General features: G+C 41.8%; 1 long non-coding RNA gene and 1 pseudogene across 1 annotated transcript in view; both read right to left on the minus strand.

Moving 5' to 3' along the window:
- The window catches only part of LOC103279452 (uncharacterized), a 146,616-nt gene that overhangs the window by 102,490 nt on the left and 16,231 nt on the right, over positions 1-27,895 (minus strand). The window lies entirely within an intron of this gene.
- LOC134294072 (inositol 1,4,5-trisphosphate receptor-interacting protein-like) lies at positions 15,913-27,798 on the minus strand (annotated as a pseudogene).

Raw genomic sequence — 27,895 nt, forward strand, 5'->3', positions numbered from 1 at the left:
GGGCGGCAAGGCATTCCATAAGGCAGGGGCAGAAATAGAAAAAGCTCTGTGTCTGGTCCTTTCCAAGCGCACTTCTCTAGGACCCGGTACATAAAGTAAGTCGCGTTGGGATGGTCGTTGCGACCTCCGATGATGGGAGAAGGAGAGACGGTCCCTAAGGTACGATGGGCCCTGGCCGTAAAGAATTTTAAAGGTCAGAACTAGCATCTTATATAGACCACGGTAATCAGTTGGAAGCCAATGCAAATGCTGCAGCACTGGTGTTATGTGGCATTTCATGGGTGTTCTTGTGAGTAGCCTGGCTGCCGCATTCTGAACAATACGGAGCTTTCGGGTCATAGACATCGGAGGCTAACATACAGGGCGTTGCAATAGTCCAGCCTAGTCAGGGGAAAACCTTTACCTTTAGCTAAGCTTACCACTATTTCAATGGGAAGTATGAGTCTGCTTTTGGCTGATGAGAGAGTCAAGTTAATTAGGACTGTCATTGTGTGCCTTCAAGTTGTTTCAGACTCAGTCTAAGGTTTAGGATGGGGGCCAGGTCGATGACTTTGGAAGGCCACTTTTGACCCGCCGGCCTTCGTTTGGGAACCCCTGGTTTCGGTGAAGGACTGGATACAGAATGATCTAAAGATTCCTATGAAACAAGAGAGGGATCTACAAGGTCTCGTAGCACCTTAATGACTACTGTGTTTCCCCGAAAATAAGACAGTGTCTTATATTAATTTTTGCTTCCAAAGATGCGCTAGGTCTTATTTTCAGGGGGTGTCTTATTTTTCCATGAAGAAGAATTCACATTTATTGTCGAACAAAAAAATGAACATATATTATATACTGTACAGTAGTTGTCATCACAAACCACCATAACCAGACAAACTGTGAATCCTAACAAGAATTTCTTGTTATTACCATTATTTCCACGTATATGGTACGTACATTTATCGATCCTGCATGCTCTGGTGTTCTGTTCAGTGGGCATGCTTCCAAACAAATACTTTGCTAGGTCTTACTTTTGGGGGAGGCCTTATATTTAGCAATTCAGCAAAACCTCTACTAGGTCTTATTTTCTGGGGATGTCTTATTTTAGGGGAAACAGGGTAACACACTGTGCGACATAAGCAAACATTAAGGAAAAGCTGTGCTTCGCCTCCGGTGCCGTATCGGTGCACATAAAATGCCAGCAAAAGGCCAGGAGAGCTTTTACACAGTTCCTCAAATAATAAGCCAAATTTGACTGCTGTTTATGTAAGTGCCCTTGCCAGAGAAGCTTGTTGGCAGATGTAAAGGGGTGCCGTGTGTGTGTGTGTGTGTGTGTGTGTATTTGCAGGGACAGCCATTCCCATTTCCCACAATTGGGTTCTCTGGGCGGATCACAACGGGAAGGCAATGAAAGGGCTTCCAAAGGCAGAGCCTAGGGGTCAAGAGGCATGGTCCATATGCTTGCACAGATACACTTCCTGGCATCCGCAATTATGGAGCCACACGTGGAGATTACTCCTTTTGCTAGCAGGGAGGCAGTGGGTTGGGCGGCTGCCAAAAGAACGCTGGATCACATTAATGCTGCTTTGCCAGCCTGGCTTTTATAGTCAAAAAGTGTGTGGGGTGGATGTGGTGGGGGGAAGATTGGAATTTGGTGTGATGATCACACGGAAGCCTTGGCGACAGCAGACATTTTCAAACCCAAATCTCTAAAGGAGCTTAATTTTTAAAGAAAAAGCCTCATGCAAACCTAGAATGCCCTTGTCAGCCACTAAACGTTTACGGTATTACAGGAATGTACTGTTTCGCATTTGGCCTTTTTTAAAAAAAAAAAATACAATTCAAATGTTCAGGAAAAGTACACGGTACAAATCTCTCACGTTGCCTGTATCACCTTTGAAGGCGTCGAAGAAATGGCATGTGCGAAAATGTCCCTGGGTCAAAATCACCTTGCATTGATAGGGATAGAAAGTTTGCCATGTTAGCTGTCCGTATAGAACAAACACATTAACATGTTCAAATGTGTCATTTCCAAGATGCATACTATGTTGCTACAAGTGTGAGGTTTAAAAAGTTGTAATCCTAAGTAAATGTGGTGCTGGAGAAGAATTCTACAGATACAACAGACTGCTAAAAAGACAAATAAATTGATCCTAGAACAAATCAAACCTGAGCTCTCCTTAGAAGCCAAGATAATGAAACTCAGGATGTTGTGCTTTGGGCATATCATGTCTCACTAGAAAAGAAAATTATGCGAGTAAAGTAAAAGGCAATAGGAAAAGAAGGAGGTCACAATACCGATCGATAGGTAAAGGTAAAGGTTTTCCCCTGACATTAAGTCTAGTGGTGTCTGACTCTGGGGGTTGGTGTTCATCTACATGTCTAAGCCAAAGAGCCAGCGTTGTCCATAGGCTCCTCCAAGGTCATGTGGCCAGCATGACTGCATGGAGTGCCGTTACTGTCCCGCCGGAGCAGTACCTATTGATCTATTCACATTTGCATGTTTTGAACTGCTGGATTGGCAGAAGCTGGGGCTAACAGTGGGAGCTCATCCACTCCCCGGATTCGAACGCCTTTCAGTCAGCAAGTCAGCAATTGAATGATACATTTAAAAGCTGATTTACATAGTTGTGTTAGTGGAGAGTTGTTTTGACTTTTCCCTTGTTGCCCCAGTGAAATGACCAGTTTCAATTCCACAACACAACTGGTCATAAATTAGGACCAACTAAAATGTTAAATCCTATTTTTGGCTCCCTTTAACTTGTAAAATCAAGACCTTGGAATGGCAACCCAAAAGGACTACTTAATCATAAATTCAGAATAATACCTGGAACATGGCCATACAGCCCGTAAAACTCATAACAACACAGAATAATATTGTTTTAATCAATATTAAATCATTAGAAAATTGCCAAAATAGGACCAAGAAAAAATATTATTTCAGGAAACAACTCAATTTTCAGTCTTGTTAAGGTTTTTCAGTGTGTCTGGTAATGCTTATACCTAATCGTGAAATGCCACCGTATGGTTTTGTTTGTATAGTGGGCTATCTTGCCATTTTTCTTGACTTCCTTTTCATTTTCTTATACAAGGTAGTTTTTTTTTTTTTTTTGCTTCAATGGTTAAAATACATGACTCTGATGGACTCGGATTTCATCCATTTGAAAGTGCTTACAGAGAGAAATTACTGTTTTCCCAAGCTATTCAAAAGAACCAGTTGAAGGCCCAGTAGAACCGATTCAATAACTCATAGTTTGTCTTTGGCGTTACAGTTGGATGCAGTCTACAATTTCTCCAAGCTCACTACAATCTGAACGATGGTACACTACAAACACAAGATGCCATATATTTATAACACACAAAGGCAAAGAACAGAAGGAAAAATGCTCTTTCTCACTGATGCTGCTCAACACATAATTTACTCGCAAGTTAGTGTATGGTGCTACGCCTGTCTGTCCTTTTACATCTCTCCTCCAAAACCATCTCTCCCACGAAACAGTTGGATTAACTCAGTCACAGAAATTTGGTTTGCATTTTAATACCAACCAGTCTTATTTGTACTTCCAAAAGTAATATGAAAACCGGAAAGCAATTATCCTTTGGTTTCTGCACTTGTCTGGATTTTTTCAGTGTAAAACATGTGTATAAATGTGCATTTCTTAAGGGAAATTGCACACAAGAATGAACATATTAGGAAGAAATTGCTTTCCAAAACCTAGTCTTACATATTACTACCACTACTATTTGCATATTGCTACCACTATCGCTTATAAGCTCTAACTAAAATGCATCTATATATATAAAAAGGTAATGACATTTCGGCCTAGGACAAAACAACAAAACTACACATCCCAGAAACACTAAACTTGGCAGCACAACCCCTCATCCATGCCTCTACGTTCATACAACAAAAAGAAAAGAAAAATAAAGTCCTAATTAGAGGGAGGGGAATAATTGTTTTTATCCAATTGCTGCCAGTTAGAAGGCTAAGCTCCGCCCACTTGTCTCCTAGCAACCCACTCAGCCCAGGGACAGGCAGAGTTAGGCCTCACTTAGGCCTCTTCCACACTGCCTATAAAATACAGATTATCTGATTTGAACTAGATTAGATGGCAGTGTAGACTCAAGGCCCTTCCACACAGCTATATTACTCATTTATAATGGACTTAATGTCAGGGGAAAACCTTTATCCTTTACCTTAACTACCACCAATTCCTCAATACTTTATTTCCCAAACTACCATACTTCGTCACAGCAACGCGTGGCCGTGCACAGCTAGTAGTTTTTAAAGTGCTATTTCATTAGTAGTTCTGCAAGTTGCTTCTGGTGTGAGAGAATCGGCCGTCTACAAAGACATTGCCCAGGGAATGCCTGGATGTGTTACCACCCTGCTGGGAGGCTTCTTTCATATCCCCACACGGGAAGCTAGAGCTGACAGACGGGAGCTCAACCTGGCTCGTGGATTCGAACCACCAACCTTCAGATCAGCAGTTCATCTGGCACAAGGGTTTAACCCATTGCAGTATATTCTCAATTTGCTTCTGACGCAATAAAAAAAATCAGTGGTTCTATTCTGTATATTTATTTGTACAGTAGAGTCTCACTTATCCAAGCTAAACGGGCCAGCAGAACCTTGGATAAGCCAATATCTTGGATAATAAGGAGGGATTAAGGAAAAGCCTATTAAACATCAAATTAGGTTATGACTTTACAAATTTAGCACCAAAACATCATGTTATACAACAAATTGGACAGAAAAAGTAGTTCAATACGTAGTAATGTTATGTTGTTATTACTGCATTTACGAATTTAGCACCAAAATATCATGATATATTGAAAACATTGACTACAAAAATGCATTGGATAATCCAGAACCTTGGATAAGCGAGTCTTGGATAAGTGAGACTCTACTGTACTTGTAAACTGCTTTCTGATTTTTTTTTAATGTAGAGCTATCTAAAAACTTAATAATAAATACATTTAAAAAATGTGTAATGGGAACATGTTTGAAAGAAATGTACTTTGGGGAATATTTCACACACAAAAATGTGTAAAATTCTATGTGTATTAAATTACACATGAAAATGTACATAAATTATATCACGGGCTTTTTTTTTTTTTAGAAAACCATAAGATAATGCTGTAGAAGTTAAGAATGGAGGGCTACAGTGGCACAACGTTTAAGCAATTACACTGCAAAACTTGCTGACTGAAAGGTTGGCAGTTCGAATCCACAGGATGGGAGTGAGCTCCTGTTGTTAGCCCCAGCTCCTGCCAACCTAGCAGTTCGAAAAGATGCAAAACTGAGTAGATCAATAAGTACCGCTTTGACAGGAAGGTAACATTGGCGCTCCATGCAGTCATGCCAGCCACATGACCTTGGAGGCGTCTACAGACAACGCCGGCTCTTCAGCTTAGAAATAGAGATGAGAAGCACACCCCAGAGTTGGACTTGACTAGACTTAATTCAAGGGGTAACCTTTACCTTTACCTTTACTTTATATGAAAAGAATGTGAACATTGTAGAAACCAAAATAGATTCAGGCACATCTAATGGTTCATTCTTCTTCCCAGCTGATCAGTATCTTATGTATAAGTAACCCAACTTGCCCACATGCGCCTTCTGTTGCCATTTGTTCTCCCAAATCTTCTCTCCCTCTGATCTTTCCTACTATTGAAATTGAGATTGTAAGGTACTTGAAGCAGGATCCTATCTTTTTTGGCTTATATTATGAACACAAGAAAAGCTATCTTGGATCAGACAAGAGGCTTCTTTGGCCTGGCATCTGGTTCCCACAATGTCTCCCAGTCTCCGTATTCACCAACCACATCCTTCTGGGAAACCTACAAGCAGAAATCGAGGTCAACAACCCATTCCTGTTCACATTTCCCCGCAATTAGTATCCAAAGGCATTTTGCTTCTGATGCGGGAGGAAATATACAGCAAGTATAGCTATTATCCACCAACTGGAATTCGATTCCTTGATGTTCTTCGATAAGAAACCAAAAAATAACTCAGATGACAGAGAAAGTCTTCAAAAACGGCACTACAGTAGAGTCTCACTTATCCAAGCTAAACAGGCCGGCAGAAGCTTGGATAAGCGAATATCCACCCGAGACCTACTTGCCTTTCGGAAAGCCTGCAAAACCTTGTTCTTCCGACAAGCTTTCAATGGGTGAAAAACTCAGGGCTATGTCTGTTTTTATTGTTGCTTTTATTGTTGCTTTTATTGTTTTATTGTTATTTTAAAGCCAAGTGTATTGTTTTAATCTATTTCTGTAAACCGCTCCGAGCCAACTGGGAGTAGCGGTATACAAGTTTAATAAATAAATAAATAAATATCTTGGATAATAAGGAGGGATTAAGTAAAAGCCTATTAAACATCAAATTAGGTTATGATTTTATAAATTAAGCACCCAAATACAACAAATTTGACAGAAAAAGTAGTTCAATACCCCGTAATGTTATGTTGTAATTACTCTATTTACGAATGTATCACCAAAATATCACGATATGTTGAAAACATTGACTGCAAAAATGGCTTGGATAATCCAGAGGCTTGGATAAACGAGGTTTGGATAAGTGAGACTCTACTGTATTTTTAAATACAATTCACAGTTTAGGAAAATGTGCGCCCAGTGTGCATAAAATTTTCATGAAGTTTTGTGCAAATAAAATAGCATTGTCTGTACAGAATAATCCACATTTCAAAAATGCTATTTTCTGCACAAAACAATGATACACAAATTTTGTATACATTAAGTCAAAAATTGTGAAAATTCTCATCTAAGGCTGGCATTTCTCAACATACTTTTTGATCAGTTTTTGAATATTTGTGAATATTCTTCCCATGCTGTTCTGTCAATTATCATTGTAACAATCAGGGATAAATAAAGAACTCTTAATCTTTTTAAGCCTCACTGAACACAATAGGCCTTACTCAGATGTAAGCCAGGCTGTCGTTATGAATGATAATTTATAAATGTGTTCATATTCAAGGTGGAAAAAAATTCCAAACAGTGCTGGTTGACAGTAATATATTTGGATATAAATATGATGAAGTGAAACGTATTCATGTATACGGAAATCCCATGTATGCTTATTCTCTACTAGAGATGTGCGCGAATTTTTTTTTATTAGTCAGATGATCATACGTGTTGTATAGGCAGCACATTTTCGTTAGTGGAACACGAATACGATAATGAGATGACACGAATGAAACTACACAAAACGAACAGCAATTCCACATGAATGCACAACACTATTCTCTATCCAAAAGTGTACATAAAGAGTGCTGATTTCAGTATAAGTCTTTATTGAATTCAAGACTAAGGTTGCAAACCTGAACTGTGCAACCCCCAGAGAGCACAATGAGGCCTTCATGGGAATCTATATATATAAAAGGGTAATGGAATCACGGCACCAGAGAAAACAACTAAACTAAATGCCCCACAACCTCAAAAATTGACAGCACAACCTCTCATCCATGCCTCTACGTTCATACAACAAAAAGAAAAGAAAAATTAAGTCCTAGCCACAGCAACGCATGGCCGGGCACAGCTAGTACTCTATACATGCAAAGCCATGAGACTGAAAACTTTCCAAAGCATACGATCATAGATCTGAGTTGCTTGATGAAATCAATGCAGGAATGTCAAACCAGTTGACCAGCCTGACCTTCTAATTGGGCTATCATAATTCCTTCAGGAATTAGCCCAAGTGTACAACTGCTTCAGTCATAATTTTAAAAGCAGAGGCAATATGGAAATAATTGTATCTGCAGTGGCGGGAGAGATTAGATCTAAGAGAGAGTTTCTTTTGGATGGAAGAATATTACAAAGCAAATGATTGCCAGGGAGAGAGCGAAAAACACTCTGCCGCAAAGCGTTTGCAAAGATGCCCAACTGTAGGCAACGGAGAGCGAGAAGGAAAGCGTTGTGGTGAGCAAAAAATACAAAGGATAAGAAAATCAGTTTTGATTCTGCAAAATCTTCTGGATCAGGGGTCCTCAAACTTTTAAAGCAGACGGCCGGTCCACAATCTTTTAGACTGTGGAGGGGCCGAATTATCACTTGAAAAAAAAACCGAACAAATTCCTATGCAAAACAACAACAACAATGAAAGAACAATACAATATTTAAAAATGAAAACAATTTTAACCAACATAAACCTATCAGGATTTCAATGGGAAATGTGGGCCTACTTCTGGCCAATGAGATAGTCAAGTTAATTAGGATTGTTGTTGTTGTTGTGTGCCCTCAAATCATTTCAGACTTTGGGCGAGCCTAAGTCTAAAATTATTTATTTATTCATTTACTACATTTATTTATTACATTTATATCCTGCCCTTCTCACCCCGAAGGGGACTCAGAGCAGCTGTACATACAATATATTATATTATTAGCATAGTAGAATATTAGCATTATATATTACTTTATTGAACTATACCACTATACTGTAATATTATATGTAATATAGAATTAATATTATATGGTATTATTATTAGTATTATATTGTATAACATATTATTATCAATATTATATGTATATACACAATATTATATGTATATACAATATATTATATTATTTAAAATGATATAAAATATTATATTATAAAACTGAGGGTGGGGGGCAGGTAAATGACCTTGGAGGGCTGCATCCGGCCCCCGGGCCTTAGTTTGGGGACCCCTGTTCTGGATCAACCAGGCAACCATGCAGAACGGCATGCGAAATAAACGTTCATTCGTCCTATTTGTTCGAAATCGAAAATAATCCGCACACGTCATGACGACACCCCGCTAGCTGATTTTAATGCTTGGTTCATTCTGGCAGAGAACAACAGTGTTGGTGTATTTGCACAACCCCTTTTTACGCGATCAGGAAGGCAGGTCACATAAATATCGTATGCAGAAGTGGAATCCATGAAATGTATTACAAGGACCGCATTGTGCTAAATTTTAACTCGCAAGGAGACGGGTCAGGAAAGAAAGGAAGACGTGCCCCTGGTACACGATTCCCAATTCTTTGTCCCAATGCTCGTTGCATTTTCCTGTAAACAAATACCAATCTTACTGTTTCTCCCCCATTGCCCTGACTGTACGAAAACCCACTCTTTCCCATCTCTGGGAAACTAGAAAAGGGGATGCGAGAGAAAAGAAATTATTAAACATTTGAGCAGCTTTGCCCCCTCCTTGCTTTTATTCACCCCCACCCCCAACAAAAACGAAGATAGAGGTCAATGAATAAGTATGTGCAGACTGGAACTTAAATCCTCAGGGGTGACTGTAGGCTAATTAATAATTAATGCCAGAGCCCCGGTGTTTGAAATGCAGATGTGATAACTGGAGGCCCGGCAAAGCTGTTCGGAGGAAGCAGATCTGGATGCTACAGGGAATAGGCCCTCCCTCGCCGGCTGGCTCGGGAAGCGGACCTGGGTGCAAAGCAGCGCCTATGGTTTAGATTATATTCCCCTCAGCTGTTAATTACCTGAACCTACTTTGAAGTCCTTCTCTTTTTATCCTCGGCATGAAAAGAGATTGGTTCAGCCAAGGGACTTGAAGAAATGATCAAATGCTTAGGGTGTGCGCGTGCGGGGAAGGGGGGGAGCAATGGGGGCAAAGGCAGGGGAGAACTTCAGATGCAGAGAGAGATAAGGAGGAAAGAAGATGGCACACGCAGAAGCGCATAAAAAGCCCACATGAGAGCATAGGGTATGCCACGCCACCCACACATATGAGGACATGTGAAAAGCAGGCAGGGCTGGAAGCTAGAGGTCCCCCTCCCCTTTAAGTATTTTTAAATGTAATGTTATTAAATAAAGCCAAGGCAGGCAGACCTTCAAGGAACACGACAGCTTGCAGGGTTCATAGAATGCATCCCGTATTAGGGTCAAGCCCAATTTGGGGAGGTGATAGTACTAAAGCAGAGTTGGTATTCAATAAATACCAATATAATACTTATATTGTGTATAAGTATATTATATTATACTAGCTGTGCCCGGCCACGCGTTGCTGTGGCGAAGTATGGTGGTATGGGAAATAAAGTATTGAAGTATTGGTGGTAGTTAAGGTAAAGGGTAAAGGTTTTCCCGACGGAGCTTAGCCTTCTAACTGGCAGCAATTGGAAAAAACAATTATTCCTCTCCCTCTAATTAGGACTTCATTTTTCTTTTCTTTTTGTTGTATGAACGTAGAGGCATGGATGAGGGGTTGTGCTGCCGTTTAGTGTTTCTAGGATGTGTAGTTTTGATGTTTTGTCCTAGGCCGAAATCTCATTACCCTTTTATATATATAGATTATGCCCCTAGTGGTGGCACAGTGTGTTAAAGCACTGAGCTGCTGAACTTGCAGACCAAAAGGTCCCAGGTTCAAATCCCAGGAGCGGAATGAGCACCCGTTGTTAGCCCCAGCTCCTGCCAACCTAGCAGTTGAAAAACATGCAAATGTGAGTAGATCAATAGGTACCGCTCCGGCAGGAAGGTAACGGCGCTCCATGCAGTCATGCCAGTGGCCACATGACCTGGAGGTGTCTATGGACAACGCCGGCTCTTGGGCTTAGAAATGGAGATGAGCACCAACCCCCAGAGTCGGTCACGACTGGACTTAACGTCAGGGGAAAACCTTTACCTTTACCTAATACTTATATATATAGGAACCCCTGGTGGCTCCTATACATACAGAAGCCCCCTATATGTATATTTATATGTACAGTAGAGTCTCACTTATCCAACATAAACAGGCCGGCAGAATGTTGGATAAGTGAATATGTTAGATAATGAGGGATTAAGAAATAGCCTATTAAACATCAAATTAGGTTATGATTTTACAAATTAAGCATCAAAACATCATGTTTTACAACAAATTTGATAGAAAAAGCAGTTCAATACACAGTAATGTTATGTTGTAATTACTGTATTTACGAATTTAGCACCAAAATATCATGATGTATTGAAAACATTGACTACAAAAATGTGATGGATAATCCAGAACGCTGGATAAGCGAGTGTTGGATAAGTGAGTCTCTACTATATTATATTATGCCCCTGGTGGTGCACAGTGTGTTAAAGCACTGAGCTGCTGAACTTGTGGACCGAAAGGTCCCAGGTTCAAATCCCAGGAGCGGAATGAGCGCCCACTGTTAGCCCCAGCTCCTGCCAACCTAGCAGTTCGAAAAACATGCAAATGCAAGTAGATCAATAGGTACCGCTCCGGCAGGAAGGTAACGGCGCTCCATGCAGTCATGCTAATGGCCACATGACCTTGAAGGTGTCTATGGACAACGCCAGCTCTTCGGCTTAGAAATGGAGATGAGCACCAACCCCCAGAGTCGGTCACAACTGGACTTAATGTCAGGGGAAAACCTTTACCTTTACCTAATACTTATAGGAACCCCCGGTGGCTCCTATACATACAGAAGCTCCCTATATGTATATTTATATGTATATATGACAAATAACTTCAGTGGTCGGAGGTTATGGATATCTTTAAATGGTGCTTGCTGTAAGTTTCTAAAATTGTTTTATTTGATATGTTAATTGTGTTTTTCTATTGGGCTATGATGTTTTAACTGATTATGTATTGCAGTCGGATGTATTTGTATGAATTTTATATGTTGTACACCACTTTGAGGAGCCCTGGTGGCAAAGTGTGTTAAAGCTCTGAGCTGCTGAACTTGCAGACTGAAAGGTCCTAGGTTCAAATCTTGGGAGCGGAATGAGTGCCTGCTGTTGCTCCAGCTTCTGCCAACCTAGCAGTTCAAAAACATGCCAATGTGAGTAGATCAATAGGTACTGCTCTGGCGGGAAGGTAACAGCGCTCCATGCAGTCATGCCAGCCACATGGCCTTGGAGGTGTCTACGGACAACGTCGGCTCTTCGGCTTAGAAATGGAGATGAGCACCAACTCCCAGAGTCAGACATGACTGGACTTAACATCAGGGGAAAACCTTTACCTTTACCTTTTTACACCGCTTTGAATCCCACCCACAGGAGAAAAGTGGAATAGAAATGAAATAATAATAATAATAATAATAATAATAATAATAATAATAATAATAATACACATATACATATACATATGGGAGCCCCTGATAGTGCAATGGGTTAAACCAGGGGTCCCCAAACTATTTAAACAGGGGGCCAGTTACGATCCTTTGGACCGTTGGAGGGCCGGACCGCTGGAGCAACAACAATAATAATAACAACAACAACAACAATAAAAAGAGGGTTGGAAGAGACCCTTTGGGCCATTGAGTCCAATCCCCTTGTGCCTTTGTGCACCGAAAGCACAAGCAAAGCACCCCTGACAGATGGCCACCTAGCCTCAATGTTAATAAATAATAATAATAATAATAATAATAATAATAATAATAATAATAAAGAGGGTTGGAAGAGACCCCTTGGGCCATTTAGTCCAATCCCCTTCTGCCTTTGTGGAACAAAAGCACAAGCAAAGCACCGCTGACAGATGGCCACCCAGCCTCAATGTTAATAACAACAACAACAACAACAACAATAATGGTTGTAAGAGAAGAAGAGACAGCTTGGGTCATTTAGTCCAACCCCCTTCTGCCCTTGTGCCATGGGGGCCGGATAAATAGCTTCGATGGGCCGCATCCGGCCCCCGGGCCTTAGTTTGGGGACCCCTGGGTTTAACCCTTGTGCTGGAAGGACTGTTGATGGGGTGAGCTCCAGCTTCCTATTATTATTATTATTATTATTATTATTATTATTATTATTATTATTATTATTATTATTATCATTATTATTTTCTGAATGCCACCTAGTGGCTATTTTAGACATTGACGCAAATCTGTTCTGCTTCGTTTACAGTGGACTCTGCAGAAGATGCTTCACCTGGATTCATAAAAAGGAAAATCAGTCTGTTTAGCAAGCCTTGCAAATTCTGATTCGTCATCAGAAAATGTTTAATTTTGAAATCTCCCATAATTTGATAGCATTGAGCCTACGGAAGTTAAAGTGGTGCCAAAATGCATTGTTTCTACAGTGTAGGTGTACACTAAATCAGTGATGGTGGAACAGACTTTTATTTCAAACCAATTTCATCCAGTTACTAATTTATATTTTCAGAAATCCAAACAACTGGAGACGTGTGCACGCAAATAACAAACCAAAACAAGTTTCAACACATTTTACAATACAGTAAAAACAACAACAACAACAACTTGGCTGCCCGAAGGAGGAGGAAAATCTATGCTCGCTTCTTCTGTCATGACCTAAACTAGCTCTAACTTTCCATGTTTAAAGTCTTCAACCCAACTATTACCAGTCCAGCCCTATACATGTTTACTGGGAGGGGGAGCCCATTGTGTCCAATGGCATTTGGTCCTAGGAAATGTCCTTGGGATTAAGTATAAGGTGGTAGCCCTGTCTGCATTAACCTGAAAGTAAGATCCATTGAAGCAAATAGGGATTAGTCCTGAGTATGCATGTAAAGGATTGTTCTGTTAACATTTCATTCCTTTACAGGTTCACTCTGAAGCTCCATTACATTTGTCTCCCCAAGAACAGACAGTGAACAGAGTAGTTTCTGATGCCTTAGACTGGCATAGATACTGCTGCCCAAGTACTTACACTCTTCAGGATGTTGCCAAAGGCAATCTCTAAGGCAGACAAGCAATCTGTGCCTACACAGAGCCTGCTATATTTTTGCATATGAGCACTATTCTACATGACTCCAGTATTAGCTACGCTAGCAAGATTTTATGCTATTAAGTCAGTGGATATGATTTCAGACTAAGAATGGATCTACACTGTAGAGTTATAGCAGTTCGATACCATTTTAATGGTCTTGGTTCCAATCTATGGAATCCTAGGAACCACAGTTCTAATGTCTTGAACTATAATACTAGTGATGTCTCACAGATAATTCTAAGTATCATTGTAAACTCCAAATCCCAAGAATTTGCAGACACGTAAAATGTGATTGATGGTGTGGTATAGATTCTTTCTATGACTTAAGAGATGGCTGGGCAACTTTGAACTCCCCATATACAGTAGAGCAGGGGTCCCAAAACTAAGGCCCGGGGGCCGGATGCAGCCCATCGAAGGAATTTATCCGGCCCCCACAGCACAACCCTTACAACCCTTATTATTATTATTATTATTATTATTATTATTATTATTATTATTATTATTATTATTTTATTGTATGACACAGCGAACAAGATAGACATGCTGGATTTCATATCACAAAATCACAAGTCAAACACTTCCCAAGTGTCTAGGACTATGTGATGTATTTTTGGATGATGCGTGCAGATCCCAGTAGGGTGGCCTTTTGCAGTTGGCAGATCGTAATTTTATTATTATTATTATTATTATTATTATTATTATTATTATTATTATTATCATTGAGGCAAGGTGGCCATCTGTCAGGGGTGCTTTGCTTGTGCTTTCGGTGCACAAAGGCAGAAAGGGATTGGACTCAATGGCCCAAGGGGTCTCTTCCAACCCTCTTTTATTATTATTATTATTATTATTAATTATTATTATTATTGCTCGGTGGCCATCTATAGTCCGGCCCTCCAATGGTCCAAAGGATTGTGAACTGGCCCCTGTAGTAGAGTTTCGCTTATCCAATGTAAACGGGCTGGCAGAACGTTGGATAAGTGAATATGTTGGATAATAAGGAGAGATTAAGGAAAAGCCTATTAAACATCAAATTAGGTTATGATTATACAAATTAAACACCAAAACATCATGTTTAACAACAAATTTGACAGAAAAAGTAGTTCAATACGCAGTAATGCTATGTAGTAATTACTGTATTTACAAATTTAGCACCAAAATATCACGATGTATTGAAAACATTGACTACAAAAATGCGTTGGATAATCCAGAACGTTGGATAAGTGAGTGTTGGATAAGTGAGACTCTACTGTATTACAGTTCCTATGCCCACTGCAGGCTATAGATAAAGGTAAAGGTTTTCCCCTGACATTAAGTCTTGTCATGTCTGACTTTGGGGGTTGATGCTCATCACCATTTCTAAGCTGAAGAGCCGGCGTTGTCCATAGACACCTCCAAGGTCATGTGGCCATAGGCATGACTGTATGGAGCACTGTTACCTTCCCACCAGAGTAGTACCTATTGATCTACACACATTTGCATGTTTTCAAACTGCTAGGTTAGCAGAAGCTGGGCTAACAGTAGGAGCTCACTCTGCTCCCCGGATTCAAAGTACCGACCTTTCAGTCAGCATGTTCAGCTGTGGTTTAGTCCTAAGTGGGGTTTTCTTTGTGGCATTCAAGGTGACCTAGAAAGGATTCCCCTAGGTATGAAGCAGCCAGGCTTTGAAGCTGCAAGGCTATTCAATGGTATTCATGTTGGCCAACAATGAAGTCCCCTAGGTATGAAGCAGCCAGGCTTTGAAGCTACAGGAGTATTAAACGAGATTAAAGTAGGATAACAATGGAATCCCCAAGGTATGAAGCAGCCAGGCTTTGAAGCTGCAAGGTCACTCCTAGGGAAAGTGATGAGTATTGTGGCCAAATTTTGTGTGATTTTGCCTAGTGGTTTTGTTATTAACTCAGTCCTAATTATGCACATTACATACACACACACACACATACAGTAGAGTCTCACTTATCCAACATAAACGGGCCGGCAGAATGTTGGATAAGCGAATATGTTGGATAATAAGGAGGCATTAAGGAAAAGCCTATTAAACATCAAATTAGGTTATGATTTTACAAATTAAGCACCAAAACATCATGTTATACAACAAATAGGACAGAAAAAGTAGTTCAATACGCAGTAATGCTATGTAGTAATTACAGTATTTATGAATTTAGCATCAAAATATCACAATGTATTGAAAACATTGACTACAAAAATGCGTTGGATAATCCAGAACGTTGGATAAGCGAGTGTTGGATAAGTGAGACTCTACTGTATATATATATATATATATATATATAAACATACTTGGGGCAGGGCTGTGGCACAGGCTGGTGAGCAGCCTGCTGCAATAAATCACTCTGACCATGAGGTCATGAGTTCGAGGCCAGCCCGTGGCAGGGTGAGCACCCGTCAATTAAAAATAAAATAGAGCCCCTGCTCATTGCTGACCTAGCAACCCAAAAGATAGTTGCATCTATCAAGTAGGAAATAAGGTACCACTTATAAAGTGGGGAGGCAAATTTTACTAATTTACAACATTGGAATGAGGAAGTTCCGTCACAGTGGATGATGAAGCAGCTGCTCCCCCTGTGGCCAGAATCGAACATCCCCTCAGGAGAAGGTTAAATTGCCTCTGCGTCTGTCTTGGTTCTATGTGTATATGGGCATCGAATGTTAGCCCTATATGTATCTAATGTGATCTGCCCTGAGTCCCCTTTGGGGTGAGAAGGGCGGAATATAATACTGTAAATAAATAAATAAAATAAATAAATACTTCCCTGCATTTTCCCACTGCTTCACTTAAACTCTAAGTCAGCTTTCTCTAACTTGGAACCATTGAGATGTTTGACTAGGAGACCTATCATGACCACCAGGATGTAGAAAGCTGCCATGTGTCATCAAATCCATCTCTATCTATGGCCTGGTTGACAAATCGGTACTATTACTGGAAACAGTCATTTACACTGATGCTTTCTACCTTTGTGGGATAATAACAGTGAAGGAAAGGGACTATTGGGAAAACGAAGATGAATACAAGAATGTGCTTGGGAAGAGACTTGTGTGTGTGTATGTGTAATGCTGCAGGTAAACATAATATTTTCAGCACAAACCAGCAGGGTTTAATGAATGCTAAACAAAAAGAAAAATGGAAAGGCATGTTTTGGGGGGAGGGAAGAACAAAAAAAATGCACCACTGCTTTGCCAAAAGGAAAGGAGTGTGATCTTGAGCAATCCCCAAATGCACGTCTAAGGCAGGAAGGTTCCTTTTGAATGTTTCTCAAACATTTGCCTGGCCCTGATGCTATGTTTGCATGAGACACATGAAGGCACACCAATGCAGTGCTCTTTCTACAGCATTTTCTAAGTGGCCTTGAGTGATCAGACACCGGCTGACACCTTTATCATTGTTTCAGACATGCTGTTTTCATTATCATCTTTAGCAGGAACCCCCAGCATAGCCCCCAGTACTGCTGGTGCCACACAGACACATACATGCATGTATTTTATTTATTTATTTATTTATTATTTAAACTTATATGCCACCACTGCCCTAGGGCTTGGGGCAGCTTACAAGAACAGGCTAAAATCTAACAATTTAAAAACATCTTTAAAATATGTATGTATGGAAGAGTCAGTAAAATTATATTGTGTGCAGTTCAGCTGTTCAGCATTCCAGCCAACCAATCACCCATGTCCTTTTCATCTCATTTACTCTCAGTTTTCCATTATTTCCTCCAATAAGTAACATTCAAACTTGCTCAGTCTTCTCTGGACTTGGGAGAGGTTTCCACCAACATATTTCATTTTTATCTACAAGAATGAACTACAGTAGAGCCTCACTTATCCAACATAAACGGGCTGGCAGAACGTTGGATAAGTGAATATGTTGGATAATAAGGAGGGATCAAGGAAATGTCTATCAAACATCAAATTAGGTTATGATTTTACAAATTAAGCACCAAAACATCATGTTATACAACACATTTGACAGAAAAAGTAGTTCAATACGCAGTAATGCTATGTAGTAATTACTGTATTTATGAATTTAGCACCAAAATATCATGATGTATTGAAAACATTGACTACAAAAATGCGTTGGATAATCCAGAACGTTGGATAAGCGAGTGTTGGATAAGTGAGTCTCTACTGTATTTCTATTCTTTCCCAGCCTGATGCTACCTCTCCCTTGGACATTATAATTCCTTCATTAAAATTGGAATAAAAACTAAACAAAACATCTTCTCCAGAAAGAGAGCATGGAATAAACTAAGCAGGCTTCCTGTGGAAGGGAGTTCCACGGCATGGAAGCAGCCACAGAGAAGACTCCCTCCCATGTCCAAAAGTACCCATGATGTTGGCAGACGGAGAAAAAAAACCTTCCCTGCATATCATAAAACTTATTTTGTATAGGAAGATACAGCCTTTCAGATCAACCGGACCCAACTATCCTCTGAGAAACTCTGGGAATCTCTGATGGCCTCAGATGATAGTGTAATCTTCTCTGTTTGGTGATAGGGCAACCCCAAATGTTTCTCTGAACCCCTTTTTCCCTCCATCTCTTCCAGCCATTCATAGGTTAAACAGTGAATTGTGATCCTTGGTTGCTGGCAGTGGAAAGGAATACAGATATATACACACACATAATATGATACATAAACACAGATGGGCCAAAAGTCACAAAGGAATCCTATGTAGGATGGGATATCTGCATTGAGATTTCTGCTGCTTGAATAAATACATCAATAATCATGTTTGGCATCCTGTTGATGGCATACACAAGTGTTCTATAAAAGATGACAGAGGTTCAGAGAATCTGCCCCTTGGAGCCTCACAGGGATGCCCAACTCCTCTGGAAAGTTTTTATTTCCAGTGAAAAAGTACTAAAAACTCTTTTCTTGCAGATTTTTTTCCAAATATTGGAGCAGGTTCTTGTATCCTGGCATCCAAGAATCCAGAGCCCCGGCCCGTTCTGGGATGGATCTGCAGTAAATGCTGCATGACTGTTTTCAAGTGATAGTTTTCCATGAAGGAAGGAGAGAATCTGGAGACAGATAAGATGACAGACAGAGATTTAGAAACAAGCTGAATGTATCTCTTCTTGCATACTGCAAATGTGAGGAACCAGTGAATGCTACTAGTGGGTCCCTCTGCTACTTTATTGCTTTGGAATTGGGAGATGAAATGGACATCAGAATCAGCATATTGGACCACAAGGGTGAGGTTAAAGACAATTTTCCCAGATCTCAGCTTGATTTTAGGGCACCAGGTACATCCATGTGGTTGAAAGTGAGACTGAACTCATACTTGTGTGATATTTTATTCCAAGCTTTGGTAAGTGCAACCCAGAACCATGTCATGACTTGGTTAGCATCAAGATATCTGATGTCTATGTACCAAAGGAGATCCTCCACATGATTATTCTGCTTCAGTGGATTCATTTTGCTGTGAAAGAGGCACAAGTCTTCCCCCAGCTTTGTCTTGTCACATATGCAGCCTGTTCAATTTTCATCTGCCCATCTAAGATTTAACATATCACAACCTTGTTTGGCAGGTGCAACTGAGTCTTCTGAACACCAGGTCTCAGACTGGAAACAATATGGTGCTGGAGGAGTAAACGGTACAATGAAATCACATGCCAAAAGTTTGTGAGCCCTCCAGTTTTCATACATGCTCCCAATCTCTATGGATTCCTCCACTTCCATGTCAGCATCCTGCTTACACACACTCCTCAAAGCATCTAAAAGGTCATCTGCAAAGCCTCTGCCAGTTCCTGGCAATCTCACTGGTCACAGTCTGGAGGCATCTCTCATAAAAATTGGTGAAAGTGACCTTGTCTGGCAAGACGGCTCCATTGACTGCTTTCACATTAATTTCACCTTCTTTATTGGCATAATCTGGCCAGTTTGCTTCCTGGTAGTCTTGCCTCCAGAACCCAATCAGAAGGAAAACCACCATTGACAAAGCAGTCCAGAGGTTCCAAGGAAGAAGGTCATGATTGTATTGCTTTTCTGACTCTTGTCGGCAATGCTTCCTGCATTATAATCTTCTGCTTCAGTTTAAGTTGCTCCATCCTTTGGTTCTCTTCATGCTCTTTCATCTTCTGAATGACTTCATCAGTGTTTTCAAGGATGGTGACATTGTCCTTTGGAAAGAGCAGTGGTTGACAATAGCTGTGATAACCACCAGACACACCCAGAAGATTCCTGCTAGCATTGCAAAGATCTTTTGGTGCCCAGCTTCTTCTGGCCCAAATTCTTGGCTTTTGTTGGTCCAGGTGGTTAGGTGGCTCAAGGCTCAGTCCCTGTTGCCCTCTCTTTTCCTTAGCATCCTCCATGCTTGTTCCTCTGAGAAGGTGAGCTTTCATACACAGATATATCTCCACCTTATTCCACCATATGACTATGGAATCCAGGGTGGGAGCTAATCTAATTTCCTTTGGGAGGGAGTTCCAGAGCCTGGGGGCCACCATCAAGAAAGCCTTCTCTCTCGTCCTCAACCATGCTTGAGATGGAGGTGGGATCAAGAAGAGGGCCTCCCCAGCAGATCTTAGAGCCCGTGTGGCTTTATAGGGGAAGATGCATTCATAATAATAATAATAATAATAATAATAATAATAATAATAATAATAATAATAATAATAATTTTATTTTTATACCCCGCCCCATCTCCCCAAGGGGACTCGGGGCGGCTTACATGGGGCCAAGCCCAGGCAACAAGCAATATAAAACTCAGCAATAAAAACAAATCATAAACAAATAAAATCACATATACCAATAAACAATAAGCACACTTTGATAAAAACCAGGGTTGGCTCCTAAAAGGGGTAGTGGGACATATCTAGCCATGCGCTCTCAACCATCATATGAAGAAACCAATGAACTGGCCGCTCATACAATGCAGGCCTGGGCCAACTTCAGCCCTCCCTCCAGGCGTTTTGGACTTCAACTCCCACTGTTCCCAATAGCCTACCAGGTGTGGGAGTTGAAGTCCAAAACACCCGGAGGGAGGGCCAAAGTTGGCCCAGGCCAGATATAACAAAATCACAAAAAGAGGGCCTTGCCATATGTGGTAAACAATTTAAGTATTTTGAGAGCAAGAGATTTTCTTGCTCTTTCAAGCAAACGTCTACTCTTTGGCTTAAAAGACTGGCAAGTTCAAAAGTCAGCAACAAGTGGCTTTAAACTAGTTCTAATTCGAAAAAGAAATATCATATACCAATTCTAAATGTGGAAACATTCAGTGTTTTTATTGTTTTGGTTTATTATTGTTATTATGATTATTATTACTCTCTGACCTGTGCTTTATTATTATTATTATTATTATTATTATTATTATTATTATTATTATCATCATCATCATTACCTGACCTGTGCTTATAATTATTATTATCATCTGATCTGTGCTGTCCCATGCATTATTATTATTATTATTATTATTATCATCATCATCATCATCATCATTACCTGACCTGTGCTTATGATGATAGGCATAAGGATGTTGTTGCCTTCCATTCCCATCAACCCCAGTCAGCAATGAGAGTTATGGATCTGTAATCCACCAACACTGGGATATCCATTTTGGTTCACTCCTGCTTTTAACAGTATTTACGGGAAAGAAGGCTTCCACTCATATCAACCTGCCCAGGTTTTAAGATCAAAAACCGAGGCCTTCCTCACTTGGTCAAAGAAGAAACCCCCTTTTTACTGTCCACCCTTCTAGTAGTGGCATTTACTTCCAACTAGGATCCAACAGGCCCTTCAATCCAAAAGTTTTTGAAGAAAACCCCTAAAGACCCAATTGCCTTCTTAGAAGAGATGTTGTTTACCTGGTTGTTCCTTTGCATTTGTTTCTTTGCTTGCTCATTTTTTCCTTCTAGTGTGGAATTTTAGAATGCTTTCTTTAGCATTGTTCTGCGAAATGTTTTATCGTGTTGAATGCCTGCTATTATCCATACTTTTGGGAATGCTTTCACCCCTAAAGCCAGCCTATAAGGCCTTGCGATAAATAAATGAATAAATAAAACATAAGCCAGTTTTTGCTTCTTCTTTCCTTGCAGTAGCTGACAATATTTCCCCCAACGCACCCAAGAAGAGGAATCCTTTCCCAATAGCTTGCCCACCTTCACAAGGAGGTGTCTGCAGAAGAAATTGGGCTCATTGCAAATGCAAGGATTACGCGTCCCAAAACTCAAGGCCCATTTGGGAGGCAATTTCCTCTCTGTTTCCCACCCAGCTCTGTTCCTTCTGTAAACTCCATCAAGCGCACAAAAGGGAGTCCCAAATCAATGGCAGCTTTCAGTGTGCTGCTTTTGGATTCCTCCTGCAAGGCTTGAAAACCTGGACAAAACCAAATTGGGTTGATTTGCACGAAGGGCTAGCCCCAGGGGCTGAAGCTGAGCTATAGCAAAAGCCTTCCCTCCTCCTTATTTTTTTTTGTTGCCTGCAGCAAATTCTGCATCGCTGAGTTTATAACCCCCTAAAATAGGGTTAATGATGGACATGTGGCCACAGGCTTAATGGTCGACTGGCGAAATGCCAGCTCACACCATAAGCTACCAGCAATGACCCCCAACTAGTTTTAAATTGGATCTGCCTTCAGCATGTAGGGGAGCTGAAAAGGGAAGGAAGAAAGGAAAACAGGCAGGAATACCTGCCACTAGAATGGGCCATATATGGTTTCAGAGGCGGTTCAACCACCAGGCCAACTAGGCAGTTGCCTGTGGCGCCATCTTGTTGGGGGCGCCATCAAGGCAACTCTGGTCTCCTGCGGCCTTTCTCCGCAAGGTATTGAACTGCTTTTTCTGTTGATTTGTTGTAAAACATGATGTTTTAGTGCTTAATTTGTAAAATATTAATGTAATTTGATGTTTAATAGGCTTTTCCTTAATCCCTCCTTATTATCAAACATTTTCGCTTATCCAACACTTTTATTTTTCAGTGATTGGTTTGGGGGGGGGGCGCCAAAATTCCTTTCGCCTACACTTGAAAAATACCTAGGGCCGACTCTGTATGGTTTTATTTGGCCTGAGCTGTTCAGCATGGAATACAACAGCCCAGAGGTTGACAATCTTTCCTTCAAGTTGTAAGCTTGCGTCAGGGAGGTCTTGGGTGCATCTGGGGCCTTGTCTACACTGCCATATAAAATCCAGACTATCTACTGTCTGTCTGTTGTCTCTGTCTCGGTTCGATGTGTTTATGGGCATTGAATGTTTGCCCTATATGTACATAATGTGATCCGCCCTGAGTCCCCTTCGGGGTGAGAAGAGTGGAATATAAATACTGTAAATAAATAAATAAGTAAATAATACTTTGAACTGGATAATCCAGTGTAGATGGGGCCTGTGTAGATGGGCCTGAGTTACACCATTTGTAGATGAGGAAGAGTGTAAATATAAGCAACTTCCAGTGGAACTTTTAGCAAAGGTTTGCCATAGAATCATGCTGGAGCCTAAAGAAAAAACTTCTCTAAGCATTTCCTAGGTCCTTCAATAGGAATTCAATAACTCACAGCTCTTGCTTTTGGGTTGAAATTGCATTCTTTTTTTTTCGTGTCAGGAGCGACTTGAGAAACTGCTCTGGTGTGAGACAATTGGCTGTCTGCAAGGATGTTGCCCAAGGGATGCCCAGATGTTTTACCATCCTGTGGGAGGCTTCTCTCATGTCCCATTGCATTCAATGAACTTGCATAGTAGTGGGCCTACGGCACCTTACTCTAAACAGCACATTCCAGGATTTCTAGAAGAACCCAAGAACTGAGCTGCTCAGAAAATGTGGCCATCCTGTTTCCAATGGCACAAGGATCCAAAGCCCAATGACACCTTCTCCTTCATTATGCGGAAACGGACTGCTAGTGACAGTGTATACATTTAGATTGCTTTACCTTCTCATTCTTCCTCAGGAAAGAACAAGCGGTGTCTCTATATGTGGCGGTTGCACAGTTGTTATGAGTGCAGCCGTGTTAATTTTCCAGGCGAAAGCTGTCGAGTAAATGGGAGGCGCCATTATACAAGAAGCGAGGCTGGTGGAGAAGAGGAATTGAATTTGCATTCCTTCTGCTACAGGCACATGTTTACATGACCTTTAAAACAGAATTAAAGCTGTATCATCAGCAGCTGGAGGCAACCCGCATTACTAAGGCAATCAAATCAGAAGGCTAAACCAACTATAAAACATAAATTAAACGGAGAGGGGAGCAACCTAATTCACTAGGTTGGCTGGCAAATTACTTAGCTGCTACTAGTCCTTTTCTAAACAGTTCTGAGAAGCAGTGGATGTGGGGGGAGGGAGACAGGGATGGGGGTGGATGGATGGATGAATAGGAGGACAGGAATTGGGAGTCAGGATTTTGAGTACTATGGAAAGGCTCAAGGACTCAAGCACAGTCCAGATCACACACTGTTATTCTTGGCTACTGTCAAGTTGACCTTGACTGATGAATGAGAAGCCTCCAATGGTGCAGCCAGCTACACTTTAGAGGAGTGGTTCTCAACCTGAGGATCCCCAGATGTTTTGGCCTTCAACTCCCAGAAATCCCAACAGTTGGTAAACTGACTGGGATTTCTGGGAGTTGTAGGCCAAAACACCTGGGGACCCACAGGTTGAGAACCACTGAGCTAAAGCATACTGTTAACATTGAATCATAGAATCATAGAATCATAGAATAGTAGAGTTGGAAGAGACCTCATGGGCCATCCAGTCCAACCCCCTGCCAAGAAGCAGGAAATCGCATTCAAAGCACCCCCGACAGATGGCCATCCAGCCTCTGTTTAAAAGCCTCCAAAGAAGGAGCCTCTACCACGGCCCGAGGGAGAGAGTTCCACTGTCGAACAGCCCTTCTCACAGTGAGGAAGTTCTTCCTGATGTTCAGGTGGAATCTCCTTTCCTGTAGTTTGAAGCCATTGTTCCGTGTCCTAGTCTGCAGGGCAGCAGAAAACAAGGTTGCTCCCTCCTCCCTATGACTTCCCTTCACATATTTGTACATGGCTATCATGTCTCCTCTCAGCCTTTTCTTCTGCAGGCTAAACATGCCCAGTTCTTTAAGCCACTCCTCATAAGGTTTGTTCTCCAGACCCTTAATCATTTTAGTCGCCCTCCTCTGGACGACTGAAGTCCAAAAGCATACATGCGTCCACCTCCACTGAGGTCTAAAGCAGTGGTTCTCAACCTGTGGGTCCCCAGATGTTTTGGAAGGGGTTGCACTCCCCCTGAAATCACAGGTCCGCAGTTTGGGGGTCCTCCTGGACTCAGCGTTGACGCTTGAGGCGCAGGTGTCGGCGGTGGCCGGGAGGGCTTTCGCACAACTCAAACTTGTGCGCCAATTGCGACCATATCTCGTGAAGTCTGACTTGACCACGGTGGTCCATGCCTTAGTTACCTCTAGGCTGGACTACTGCAATGCGCTCTACGTGGGGCTCCCTTGAAGACGGCCCGGAAATTACAATTGGTCCAGCGTTGGCTGCCAGACTAATAACTGGGGCGAGTTACAGGGAAAGATCCACTCCCTTGTTCAAGGAGCTCCACTGGCTGCCATTTATTTTCCGGTCCCAATTCAAGGTGCAGACCATCACCTATAAAGCCCTAAATGGTTTGGGACCCACCTACCTTCATGACCGTATCTCCTATCATAAACCTGCCTGATCCCTTCCATCATCAGGGGAGGCTCTCCTGTCGCCTCTCCCGATATCTCAGGCCCGCCTTGTGGGAACAAGGGAGAGGGCCTTCTCTGCTGTGGCCCCCCGATTGTGGAACTCATTGCCCGGTGAGATTAGGCAAGCCCCCACATTAGCAGCCTTTAAGAAAGACCTGAAAACATGGCTCTTCCGTTGTGCTTTTGGGGAGTAATTACTGCATACATCCCTTCTGTTACTTGCCTCCAATATCTGTCCTCCAGATTGCACCACTACTTTATGACCCTGTTTTCTGTGGTTTATTCCTATTCCCTTTCTCACCTCGAGTTTTTAACCTAGTGTTCATGTGGCCCGCCCTTGGTTTTATTGTTCTTTTGATTTTGCTTAATGTAGTGTATATTATCTTTTATTGTATTGTTTAATGTGTTATGATTTGTTGTTTTATTTATATTCTGTGATATTGTATTGTTCTGGGCATGGCCCCATGTAAGCCGCCCCAAGTCCCCATTGGGGAGATGGTGGCGGGGTATAAATAAAGTTTATTATTATTATTATTATTATTATTATTATTAACTTCCAGAAATCCCAACAGCTGGTAAACTAGCCAAAACACCTGGGGACCTACAGGTTGAGAACCACTGCCATTGTTTGAGTCCCCAAACCATGGCCCACAGGCCAGTTACAGGCCTCCATAGTTATTTACTTGCCCCAGCCCTACAACCTGAAACATCTTGAAGGCACACAACAAGAGCAACAATCCTAATTAACTTGACTCTCATCAACCAAAAGCAGGTCCACACTTCCCATTGAAATACTGGTAAGTTTATATTGGTTAAAATTTGTTATTTTGTTTTTTAAATTTTTTTGCACTACAAATAAGATATGTGTGGTGAGCAAAGGAATTTGTTCAGGGTTTTTTTGTTTCAAACTATAGCCTGAGCCCCCAAGGGTGTGAGGGCCCGTGAACCTGCCCTCTGCTTAAAAAGTGCGATGACCCCTGCCTTAGAAGATGTAAGCAAGTCCACAACGTGTGTGGAGTAGACAGGAACCATATTGGTTGCCTTCCTAGGCCATTGATCCATAAGCAATCAATGTGGCTGTGAACCTGATCGACCATGAAGGCAATCTGCCTGAATGAAGTGGATGCCCAGGCCTCTCTCTCAACCAGACAGGATTTGTGATGTTGAAATGTCCAAAGATGGGACCTTACCAAGGCTGTAGGGCAGGCATGTCCAAAGTCCAGCCCAGGGGCCATTTGCGGCCCTTGTTCAAATTTCCCCCAGCCCTCTCTCTCTAGGCCTCATTCCCTGGCTTCTTTCCTTTCTCCTCTCTCCCTTCCTCCCTTCCTTGACTTCTTTCCTCTCTTTGTTCATTCATTCCTCCTTGGGGATCAGGGTCCCAGGAAAGGGAAAGAGAGAGAGATGGCAGCCCTTAGGCATGGCTTTCTCCTCAGCTATCCCATCCCAGTGGCCCCTTGTCTCTCTCTTCCCCTCAATAAGGGGATGCAAAGTGGCTCACAGTATGGCAAAATTCAGTGTTTTTACAAACTGGTAAAAATACAACACATCATATGCAAAAACTCAATAAAAACATACATACTATAAAACTGTTAAAAGCCATGAAACCAAGTCAGAGTCATCATTTGAGATTCCTTTTCCTCCTTCCTTCCCTCTTCACCTTCCTTTTTTCCATCCATTTTTCTTCCTTCCTTCCTTCCTTCCTTCCTTCCTTCCTTCCTTCCTTCCTTCCTTCCTTCCTCCCATCCATCTTTCATTTTCTTCCTTCTCCCTGCCTCCTCCATAAATCTTCCTTCCTTTCCTCCCTTTCTTCTCCCTCCTTCCCTCCCTCTCCCCTAACCTTCCTTCCTTCCTTTTCTCCATTTCTTCTCCCTCCCTTCCTCCTTCCTTCTTTTCTTCCTTTATGTTTCTCCCTTCCTTCCCTCTCTCCTTTACCTTCCTTCTATCCATCCATCAATCTTCCTTTCCTTTCCTTCCTCCCTTCTCTCCTTCCCTCTTCTACTTTCCTTCTTTCCTCTCATCCATCTTTTCTTTTCCTCCTTCCCTCCCTCTCTTACTTTCCATCCATCCATCCATCTTCCTTTCCTCCCTCCTTTCTTCCTCCTTTCCTTTCCTTTCCTTCCTTCCTTCCTTCCTCCTTTCCTTCCTTCCTCCCTGTCTCCCTTCCTTCCCTCCTTTCCCCTACTTTCCTTCTTTTCTCCCATCCATCTTTCCTTTCCTTTTCCTCCTTCCCCTCCATACATCTTCCTTCCTTCCTTCCTTTTCTTCCCACCTCTTTTCCATTTCCTCCTTCCCTCCCTCCTCCCTTTCTTCTCTCTCCTTCCCTCCCTCCCTTACCTTCTTTCCATCCATCCATCCATCCATCCATCTTCCTTCCCTCCCTTCTTCCTTACTTCCTTCCTTCCTTCCTGTCTCCCTCCCTTCCCTCCTTCCCCCTTCTACTTTCCTTCTTTCCTCCCATCCATCTTTCCTTTTCCTCCTTCTCCCTCCCTCCTCCATCCATCTTCCTTCCTTCCTTTTCTTCCCACCCCTTTCCTTTTCCTCCTTCCCTCCCTCCTCACCTTCCCTCCCTCCCTCCCTTCCCTTCTTCCACCTCCTCCCCCCCTTTGAGCCTCTCCCGCCCCCCAAGCG

This window comes from Anolis carolinensis, unplaced genomic scaffold (genome assembly GCF_035594765.1).
Source record: "Anolis carolinensis isolate JA03-04 unplaced genomic scaffold, rAnoCar3.1.pri scaffold_12, whole genome shotgun sequence".
Taxonomy (NCBI): domain Eukaryota; kingdom Metazoa; phylum Chordata; class Lepidosauria; order Squamata; family Dactyloidae; genus Anolis; species Anolis carolinensis.